Source organism: Colobus angolensis, unplaced genomic scaffold (genome assembly GCF_000951035.1).
Source record: "Colobus angolensis palliatus isolate OR3802 unplaced genomic scaffold, Cang.pa_1.0 Scaffold57, whole genome shotgun sequence".
NCBI lineage: Eukaryota > Metazoa > Chordata > Mammalia > Primates > Cercopithecidae > Colobus > Colobus angolensis.
Window position 1 is genome coordinate 463,381 of NW_012119265.1, and position 11,697 is coordinate 475,077.

At 39.5% G+C, this 11,697-nt stretch overlaps 1 pseudogene across 1 annotated transcript in view; it reads left to right on the forward strand.

The window, feature by feature from the left end:
- The first annotated feature begins 1,211 nt into the window (after positions 1-1,211).
- The window catches only part of LOC105526073, a 15,265-nt pseudogene continuing 4,779 nt past the window's right edge, over positions 1,212-11,697 (forward strand). Inside the window, exon 1 of the transcript XR_001004017.1 lies at positions 1,212-1,226. The product of XR_001004017.1 is annotated as a cytochrome c oxidase subunit 5A, mitochondrial pseudogene (transcript). The remainder of the gene's footprint in view (positions 1,227-11,697) is intronic.

Sequence of the window (11,697 nt, forward strand, 5' to 3'; positions counted from 1 at the left end):
TGAGTGAAGCACAGGGAAGCCATTTAGAAGGCTATGTGTCTTTTAATCTAGGGATAAATGTCAGAATCAGAGAACCAGGAGTATCAGGTAGACATTTAACTGGCAGACACTGAGGGAGTTTTCCATTTTGTCTCAAAAGATTTTGCAAAAGTGGACATTCCATTATCACTTTAAGTAGTCTAATGTTTGATTACCATTGAGATATATAACACTGCTGTATATTTATATATAAATGTGTAAAATCCAGCACCTTTTTAAGGATGAATGAAGAAAGATACCTCCTCTAGGTGAGTACATGTTTTTACAAGCAGATGATGCCTTAGCAGGAGAAGAAAGTGCTCCCCTTCCTGAGAAATCCAGCCTGAGCTAGAGCCGTTTTGCAAGGCCCCATTGACCTTCCAGGCTGCAAACCCTTGTGCAGTGCACAAACTCCACAACTGAATGGGATAATTCTTCAGTACTCCAGGTATTCATTGTCACAGCATGGCTTTCCAACAACGGTATCTCACATTTGCACAGTGCTTGAGAGTTTACAAAGCTCTTTTTGTATTATCTCATTTAATTCCTTCAAGAATCATTTACAGAGATGTTATCTGTTTCATAGATAAGGAAGCCTAGAGAGGTTAAAGTGCATGGTTGGAAGATGGCAAGGCCAGGCATTACAAAACAAGTCTTTTCACATCCAGTCCTTGTTCCACAACAGTTTCGATGTTTAAATACACCAGCACATTTGGCCGTTTTTCATACATCTGTTTCTCCTCATTTACATCTTTGTAGGACCCTCAGCTTCACGTTTCTTTAGAGCATGGAGCTTCAAAATGCAAACACCAATGTGGAGATCAACTGATGAGTCAACACAAACCAAGAAGTGCAGCCCTGATATTGAGCCAAGCCCTACAGCTTGCCCATGTTTCCTTCTCTTGAGGATGTGACATTGCTATTTAACACAATTTGACAACATTCCTCAGAATAGTAATGACACACTTCTCTCAGGCTTTCCTCATTTTGTATCTGCAGCATTTCATTTTAGATCCTAAATGCCCACTTAAACTTAATCATTTATCATCTTCATTTTTAATTCCTTTTCTGACACTCCGTTAACAACCCTCTCTTCATCCTGCTTGATTTAACAGCATCTACAAATTTAACAAACGTAAGCTCAATACTTGATTTCAAGTCATGTGGATGTCTTTCTCTTGTATCTTCCCGTCATGATAGAGCCCCTGGTAAGGGTGTTCAATTACATAAGGCTATGACTCTAAATATATTAGAGCAGGGGTCAGCAAATTTTTTCTGTAAAGTACCAGAGAATAAATATTTTTGTTTTTTGTGGGTTGTATGGTCTCTTTTGCAACAATTCAACTCTACCATTGTAGCACAGAAGCAGCCACAGAGAATCCATAAGCAAAAAGTCATGACTGTGTTCCAATACAGCTTGACTTAGGGACACTAAAATTTGAACTTCATATCATTTTGAATGTAAAAAAATATTGTTTCCTTTTGATTTTTTTCAACCTTCCGAGCATCTAACAACTATTCTTAGTTCACAGACTGTACTAACACAGACTAGGACTTGGCTAGATTTGCTAACCCTGATGTAGAACTCAATACCTATATTAACACACTGCAAGCAAGAGACAGCTATCGCTTTCATCCTCCCCTCCCATTTACCAGGCAATAAAAACACTACTATCAAATCCAAAAACCCAGAGGTAGAAAGGAATAAAAATGCCTCTAATGAAAAAGATTTCATATTCTATCCAGAAACGATCATTCTCTTCAAGTCTGATTACAGATTGCTGTAGCTACGTATACTCATTTGTTCATATGAGGTTTCAGATACTCATACTTTTTTTGTCACTTCAAACATTAGCTTCACAAAGTGTTCACAAAAAAATATGAAGAGATTTTTCACTCCGTGTTGATAACGAATAGCTCCAGGCCGTGAGCGCTGGCCACTCTTTATGTTGCCCTTGGTGCCAATCGAATGGGCCGCGTGGGCTTCTCCTTCCTGTCTTGGGTGGTTTTAATACAGGCCGGCAGTCCAGGTCTGTGATACTTGATTTCTAGGTTGGTTATGTGCTTCTGTGAGTTGAATAAATGATTCCGATTCAAGACATTCAGTTCTGGACAAATCCTTTTTCAAGAGGAATTTCAAGCTGATGGAATGAACTGGGGAGAAACAGCTGATAGCAAAATAAAGAAATTGCCTGTGGCAGAAATTTTAAAGTGACCTCCCAGACTGTGGGCCTCATTAGGACTGTAAGACCTGAAAACATTGTACATTAGAAGATGAAAAATCTGGATCCTGTGGATTTAGCTATTTTGGGTTTAGCTGTGAGGTCTGAATCCTAGACTGTGGTGTGAACCTTCCTGGTTTTCACAGGACTGACTTTTGTGGCCCCGAATTCTTTGCCTCATCCTGTCCTCAGGTGTCTCTGCTCCTAGCCTGTTCCTCCAGTTCTGCCTAATGTGGGGAATTCTGGGTTTCTGCCCCAACACTTGCCTCTACCTGCATTGCTGAGGCCATCCTTTTGAATTAGTGAGTTCCATCCTTGCTGTTCTGGTCCTTTCAAAGGGCAAAGTTAAGTTTTTGGAGAGGAAAAGACTGCAAGTTAAACCCAGAAGGTACCATATTCTGTATCAAATCAGTAACACATATATACACATAGGTTTTCATTATATACAATTATAACTATATATGTGTTTGTGTGTGTGTGTGTGTGTATGTATATATATAGTTAATTCTGTCAATGTGTCCTGAAACATACTCTCACACAATGCGGGTAGGCATTCAAATCAGAACACTGGGTAACCTTTTAGGATACAATTTGACAACACACATCAAAAGCCTTAAAACTGTTTGTGTTCTTCAATTGCATAGCCCATTTTTTGGAATATATATCTTAGGACAAGAATCTTTAATATAGAAAGAAAATCCTGCAGCACAGAAATATTCATCATAGCATAATTATGATAGAAAAGGGATAATCTAGGCCGGGAGCAGTGACTCACACTTGTAATACTAGCACTTTGGGAGGCTGAGGCGAACAGATCACTTGAGGTCAGGAGTTCGAGACCAGCATAGCCAACATGGTGAAACCCCATCTCTACTAAAAATAATAAAAAAAAAAATTAGCCAGGAGTGGGTGCATGCCTGTAATCCCAGCTACTCGGGAGGCCAAGGCAGGAGAATCACTCGAACCCAGCAGGTGGAGGCTGCAGTCTATCCAACCATAGGAAAAAGACTTAGATACATTGTATATATTTGATGAGTAGCATGTTTATCATACAACAAAAAGTGAAAAAAGCTGGATACAGGATTGTGTGCTGTATGATTTCCACCGTTTAAAAAGATACTTGCATAGAAAAAAAGTTGGAAGAAAATATTCCAAATAATAGTTACTTTCCTGTTTATACTTTTAAGCACTTGATATGTACTACTAGATACACTGGTATAATCAGGGGGCAACATATGGCAAGATTAATAATATATTGCTCAGAGAAAGCATCTGAATATAAAGTTGCATATATAAAATAAGTGCAAAGATTAAAAAAAAACTCTACAGGGGCAGCAAACGTAAGTACCTACAAGAGCCAAACAATGAGACAATGGCAAATTGGCAAGCATGTTCCTCTCTGAGAGTGGCTACCTTTCCTCAACTCCAGCCATTTAGGAATGCAGGTTCAATTTTTCAAGAAACACCCTGTATCTAAACTTAATGTGACATCTCTTAATTTTTGCATGTTAAGATCTAAGTTAAAAATATATTGCCTAGGCCAAATAAAACACATCAAATTGTTTTTTCCCCCAAAGGCTGTTTGTTTATACCTTCTGCTATATTTGAATAAAGATATGCATGCATAAATAGTTATAAGACAGAATCGGATCAAAATGGAGACAGCCATTATGGCTGGATAATGGGATTCTGGTGATTTCTATTCTTTTTTTAATGTTTCTGTATATTCTAAATTTTCTTTAATATGCTTGGATACTTTTATAATGGAACCTTTAAAGCATTGCTTTTCACCAAAGTACAATTTCTTTTTTAAAAAATATCTTGCCCAAAACCTGGTGCTTCTTTTTCTTGTTTCTCCCTACATATGGTAGCCATTAAATTAAATATTTAATTGTTCTTTTTGAAAAATAATTTCGACTTTTATTTGCGATTCAGGAGGTACATGTTCAGGTTTGTTACCTGAGGATATTGTGTGACACTGAGGTTCAGGGTGTGACGAATCCCCTCACCCAGGTACTGGGCATAGTACCCAACAGTTAGTTTTTCAACCCTTCCCCTCTTCCTCCCTTCAATTGTTCTTAAAAGTAAATGTTAAACAGATACCACTGACAGAGTCATACAGAGATACAAGACTTACAGACACCAGCATAAAACATGAGAACGATGTCAAGTGGACAGTAAAACAGGGTGTTATTTATTGATTTATTTTGAGACGGAGTCTCACACTGTCGCCAGGCTGGAGAGCAGTGGTGCGAACTGTTATTTTACTGTAGCTGCCTACTCACTCTCTCTGCCCCCACCCTCTTTCCCTCCTCCTACCAAAACCCAATCAGAAGAAGGAATCATTTGAACCTACTTTATAACAAGACTGCAGTCAAGACAGTGAGAGAAGTAGGTCAAGTTATAGAATTTATGGTAATACAGGAAGAGTTGATGTCTTGGAAAAAGTGAAAGAGTCTACACTCTAACTGGAATTATTTTAGTAATACTACTTTGAAAGCTGAGCTGTTTTTCCAGATATTCAAAAGAAAAAAATAGTAACAAGAGAACATCTGCAATTCTACTCAAGATAGAGCTACTAATGTTAGAGAAAAAATATAAAGGAAGTTAGACGTACTCTTCTACAAGTGCAAGTGCCATTAGGGGCATTTAAAATTCTCTATATTTTCCTTATAAGTTCAAAGAGATAGAGAGCTCAAGTTTCATTTTATGCTGAGAGGTGGCGTGGCCCGTACACGGAGGAAGTCATTTTTTATTCATTTGTTTGCTTCTCCTTGAGAACATACCCTATTTTCAGGCCTGACTCAGATCCCCTGAGGAGCTTCCACTGGAGCATAAAGAGCAGGGTTTGGGGAGGTGGGCTTGGTGGGAGTCCTGGGGCACTGTGGTGGGCAGGGGGTAGTGAGGAGAAGCCGTTGGGGAAGGTGTTTGAATTTTTGCCAGGATTCTGATGGTTCCTGGATTTTTCCCTGGAAGGTTATATGGTTTGTCTCAGGTAAATGTTTAACAACCAATTCTCCAGGGAAAAGAGAGCCCTGATTTGTAGCATTTGCTGATTTTTATGGTGTCAGTACTCCCACTGTAGCTGATTTTAAGCTACTAGCCTGATGTCACTGAATACAGAACCAGGAAGAGATCCAGAGCCTTTCCAACACTCCACTCGTTTATGTGTTCTGATCTGCAGTGGTCAAGCCTACTTAAGGGACTGTTGCTTTCCAGAGTGACTCAGCCCTGTTAGGAAGTTCCCACTATGAAGAAGTCCAGCTCTCTTCTCTACTGCGGCCTTAACCACCTTCGTTTAGTCAAACAGCACAGTCTTATTCTGTGATCTTTTAAAACTTAGATTGTTTAACCATTTTATCTCAAGTTATTTACACTATTATAGTTATTTTCCTATATTTTAGCTGTTTGTTTTACTGGTTTTCTTTCTTTTCTTTCTTTCTTTTTTTTTTTTTTTTGAGACCGAGTCTTGCTCTGTCACCCAGGCTGGAATGCAGTGGTGCAATCACAGCTCACTGCAACCTCTGCCTTTTGGGCTCAAGCAATCCTCCCACCTCAGCCCTCCAGAGTAGCTGGGACCACAGGCACATGCTACCATGCCCAGCTAAGTTTTTCTCTTTTGTGTAGGGATGAGGTTTCACCATGTTGCCCAGGCTGGTCTCAAACTCCTGAGCTCAGGTGATCAATCCTCCCACCTTAGCCTCCCCACGTGCTAGGGTTACAGGTGAGAGGCGCAGAGCCTGGCCTGATTTTATTTCCTTACTGTTGTTTATTTCAGATGGGGAACACTGGATTTGAAATGATTTCTTCTCTAAAAAAGTAGACAGCTTCATAATAAGAAGGCCTTTTTGCTCACCTAAAACAGTTGTGAGGGGCAAACATAACAATACATTTTACTGTTTACTTTTTATTACAAAGGTTAAACATGTGTGGCATTTAGAAAATATGATTTTAAAAGAAGAAAAAAACATAAGCAAAATGAAAGAAATAAAAATTACCCATAATTCTAACAACCAGATATAACAACTGTACATAATCAACATATATCCTTTCAAATATATAAATATACACTTTTTTATTCACAAAATGAATTTATACTGTGCATTCCTCTTGATAACCTTCTCCCTTCTGTGTCAAGGAAAAACACGTTTTTACTGTATCCCTTGTAATGATGTAGTGTCAGTATTCCATTACACCTTAATTTATTTAATGAATTGCCTATAGTTAGACATGCAGATTGTTTCCTATATTTTGTATCCTTCAGGCTAAATTTCTGAAAGTGTAACTGCTTGGTTAAAGAATCCTCCAGATATTTTCAGACTTTTGATTGCGTTGCCAAACTGAAGCTAAAGAGTAGAGCGTTTATTAGGCGAAGTGTAGTGGTCTGTACCTGGAAGGAGATTAACTGCAGTGACAAAAATGCGATTATAGAGAGTGGAAACCATGAACTTGCACTTATAATTATGGCTGAAGGAGGGAGGGAAAGGAGACAGCACCTTTTCCCAGACACAGTTTTCCTTGTAAGGTGGAAGCAGGCTAAAGTGGGAACCTGGAAACGTGCTGTATTGGGAGCTGCTGTCAGAGATCTTGGAAGTTTGAGCTTTGGGTCCAAGCTTAGCTGCCTCCTGGGAGGTAAGTGATATTAGTTCTGTCATTCAGGTTAGGAATGTATAACTGTAGTAGTCAGCTCCTGCTACAATTCTGCTGAGTTTAAGACAACCCCCAGGTCTTGGTGGCTCAGAATAACAAATAATTATTTCTTACTCAAGGTCTGCAGGCCAGCAGCAGTGTCTCCTCTTTATGCTGAATATTGGATTCAAGATCTAGGTCTTTCCTGTGTATTTTCTTCCTGGACTCATAATAAAGGACCACCAGCTACTGGAGCATGAGTTCCCAATAGGGTAGACAAGGGAAGACCCTGATGAGTACTCAAAACTGTCACCATGTCTTCTCTGTCTAGTTTCCACTTGCCAAAGCGAGACGCATGGCCAAGCCCAATGTCAGAAGGATGAGGAAGTAGTCTCTACTCTGAAGGAAAGGGGAGTAGAGAGAGGGAGTTTTTGCTGAACAATATTCAACCAACCATAGCAATGATGCAAGTACTGCACATTTAATGAAGGTGTTGCATGAGCTGGTTTCTCCTGAAAGTGCTTTAAGCTGAGAAAGAAAATGGTTTACAGTAAAAGGATGGAAAGCAATGAAATGAGCAGCTTGCCATGTAATTCCCAAAGAGGAAGTCCCTCACACAGCATCTAAGTTCCTCTGACCACAAGGAAAGTGGGTTCAAACTGTTACCTGAAAGGAAGGTGGATCCTGGTTTTGAGCGGCTTTTATATACATGATTTGGGGGGAATTCTTAAAGAAAAGTAATGCAAAATTACAAATATAAATTAGATTAAGATTAGGAAGATAGGGCCAGGCACGGTGGCTCATGCCTGTAATCCCAGCACTTTGGGAGGCCAAGGCGGGTGGATCATGAGATCAGGAGATGGAGACCATCCTGGCTAACACGATGAAACCCTGTCTCTACTAAAAATACAAAAAAATTAGCCAGGCATAGTGGCAGGCACCTGTAGTCCCAGCTACTTGGGAGGCTAAGGCAGGAGAATGGTGTGAACCTGGGAGGCGGAGCTTGCAGTGAGCGGAGATCATGCCACTGCACTCCAGCCTGGGCGATAGAGTGAGACTCCATCTCCATCTCCAAAATTAATAATAACAATAATTAATAAATAAACAAAGGAAGATAAACCGTAAGTTACACGTTTTGAAAAAAACTGATAATTACCAAAAATATATCAAAACCCAGAAAAACAAGATATCTTAACTATCTGACACCTCTATGTTTTTCTACATTTGGGAACTATAAATATTTTGATAATCTCTTCACTTAATAACAATTTTGCAATTTCATTTTCTATAGAGAGAAAAGATAGATTTAGTCATTACTCCATCATGGCAGCTTCTGACTCTGGGTGTTTCAAACTTGTTGTTTCTCCACACCCCTCACTCTTCTGACATCAGGCACCCTGGACCTTGTTCATAGTATGATACTCCCTCTGGCCCTAGACCTTCTCATTGGGTTAGTTAACACGTTGGTCAGAGAGAATATTTCTGGAAACAACCCAAGTGTCCATCAACTGATGAATGGAGAAATGAAATGGAATATTATTCAACCATAAAAAGGAATAAAGTATTGACTCATGGTATAACACAAATGAATCTTCAAAATATGCTAAGAGAAAGAAGCCAGACACAAAAGGTCTTGCTCTGTCACGTAGGCTGGAGTGCAATAGCACAATCTGGGTTCACTACAACCTCCACCTCCTGGGTTCAAGCAATTCTCATGCCTCAGCCTCCCGAGTAGCTGGGATTACAGACGTGCACCACCCACACTGGCTAATTTTTGCAATTTTAGTGGAGATGAGGTTTCACCATATTGCCCAAGGTGGTCTCGAACTCCTGGCCTCGTGTGATCTGCCTGTCTCAGTCTCCCAAAGTGCTGGGATTACAGGCATGAGCCACCACACCTGACTGGTTCTATTTATATGAAAAGTCCAGGATAGGCACATACATAGAGACAAAAAATAGGAGGAGATTAAGAGATAGAAGCTGGTAGTGGGGGAAGGAAGAATGGGAAGTGACTACTAATGGAATTCTTTGTAGGGGGTAATGACAATGTTCTAGAATTAGCTGTGATAGTTGCACAACCTTGTGAATATGCTAAAACCACTGGATTGTATACTTTAAAAGTCAATTTTACAGTATGTGAGTTATCTCTCATTTTTTTAAAAAAGTGAGAGGCATTCTTGGAAGCATTTCCTGTATTCAAATAGCTAGAAATAGCTATACCCAGAAGTGCCTGAAAACTATGATCAAGATGGAAAAAAATGAAGTGTGTTTCCTACTTTCACATACCGCTCAAGACAATACTTCTAAAACCAGATTCCACACACCAACCAGTTCTCCAACAGACATCAGTGGGGTGTCCTCTCTCAGTTCCACTCTGATGCTATCTACCTGGAGAGAATATCAGGTCCCACATGCCAAGCGCTAAGTTCCACAAGGCTTCCCCTCACCTCAGATGCCAGTTGCAAGCCCCCAATTGTTTCACCTGTGCTTCTGACCGAGCAGCTGCAAATCAGGGATTCCCAAGACCCCTTCTGCAGGTTCCACTAATTTGCCAGAACAGCTCACAGAACTGTTCCTCCATTCAACAGGAAACACTTACACTTACTTGTTTATTATAAAGAATGTTACAAAGCATATAGACAAAAGAAAAGTGGAAGAGATGTATAGGTTGAGGTATAGGAGAAGGGGCTATCTACAGGCCTCAACCTTCAGTCATCTCATTCACTTACAAAAGACATTGTTTTCACTCCGGAGATTCCAATGGTATTAGGAGCTATGTGCCAGGAACCAGGAACTGAAAGCAAATATATACAGGCTAGGGCTGTATAACAACATCTCAGTCTAGGAAGGACTGCATTCGCAACTGTGGTTCCATAAGATTGTAATGAAGCTGGCTGGGTGCAGTGTCTCATGCCTGCAATCCCAGCACTTTGGGAGGCTGAGGCAGGCAGATCACCTGAGGTCAGGAGTTTGAGACCAGCCTGACCAACCATGGCCAATAAGGTGAAAATACAAAAATTAGTTGAGTGTGGTGGCACATGCCTGCAATTCCAGCTACTTGGGAGGCTGAGGCTGAGGAGAATTGCTTGAACCCGAGAGGTGGAGTTTGCAGGGAGCCCAGATCATACCATTGAACACCAGCCTGGGCAGCAGAGCAAGACTCTCAGGAAAAAAAAAAAAACATTGTAATGAAGCTGGAAAATTCCTATTGACGTCATAGCCATCATAATGTCATAGAACAACGCATTACTTACGTGGGTGTGGTGAGCCTGGTGTAAACAAACCTACTGCATTGCCAGTCATGCGAAAGTATAGCACATGCAATCACATATAGTACGTAATACTTGATAATGATAATAAATGGCTATATTCCTATGTTCTGTACTTGCTATACAATACTCTTTATCATAATTTTACAGTGTACTCCTTCTATTTGTTTAAAAACAAGTTAACTGTAAAACAGGCAGGTCCTTCTGAGGTATTCCAGAGAAAGTATTATTACCAGAGGAAATGACAGCTTCAAACATGTATTGACCCTAAAGATTTTCCAGTTGGACAAGATGTGGAGGCAAAAAACAGTGGTTTTGATGCTCTTGACCATGCGTAGGCCCAGGCTAACATGTGTTTGTGTCTTCGTTTTAAACAAAAATGTTTAAAAAGTAAAAAAAAAAAAAAAAAGTAAAAAAAGCAAATAGAATAAGGATATAAAGAAAGAAAATATTTTCATACAACTATACAATGTGTCTTTTAAGCTAAGTCTTATTACAAAGACTCAAAAAGTTTTAAAAATTAAAAGAATTATAATGTAGAAAAGTTACAGTAAGCAAAGGTTAATTTATAATTGAAGAAAGAAAAGTATGATTTTATAAATTGAGTGTAGCCTATGTGTACAGTGTTTAGAAAGCCTACAGTGGGGTACAGTAATGCCCTAGGCCTTCACACTCACTCACCACTCACTGACTTCTAGTCCTGCACGCCCCATTCATGGTTAGTGCCCTATGAAGATATATCATTGTTTATCTGTTATACCACATTTTCACTGTACCTTTTCTGTTTGGATATGTTTACCTACACAAATACCATTTTGTTACAGTCACCTGGAGTATTCAGTACAGTAACATGCTGTACAGGTTTGTAGTCTAGGAGCAATAGACTATACCATCTAGGTTTGTATAAGTACACCCTGTATAATGTTCATACAATGAAGAAATTGCCTACTGATGCATTTCTCAGAATATCATATCCTCATTAATCAATTCATGACTGTATTTTTTATTATATCATAAATATACTAAACCCAAACTAAATATATCCTTAATTTAAAATCCCTTTAGCCACATCCCAAAATTCCCTGGGCCACTAAATGCCATAAGATATGGACGGATGCTGATGGAGGGGAAGTCAGTATAGAAAGGGATCCTGGTTTTACTTTTACAGATTTTACAAAAACATATGACAAGGTGAATACATTGTTTAAGTACCATAATTAATCTCTTCATGCCCAATTACCCACCCTTGTGTAGACCACACACATTTAAAAATGACTAAGTGGTCCTGAATCTTTTTATACAGCTTCTTGAAGGGAAACAAAGCAAAGATTTCTTAAATCATTAATCCCTATTTAAAATGAACCTGAGTAGATTGACACATTTATCCAAAAGAAAAAGAAAGAAAGAAGAAAAGAAAGAAAGAGCAGGGCATGGTGGCTCACGCCTGTAATCCCAGCACTTTAGGAGGCTGAGGCAGGTGGATCACCTGAGGTCAGGAGTTCGAGACCAGCCTGACCAACATGGAGAAACCCCATCTCTACTAAAAATACAAAATTAGC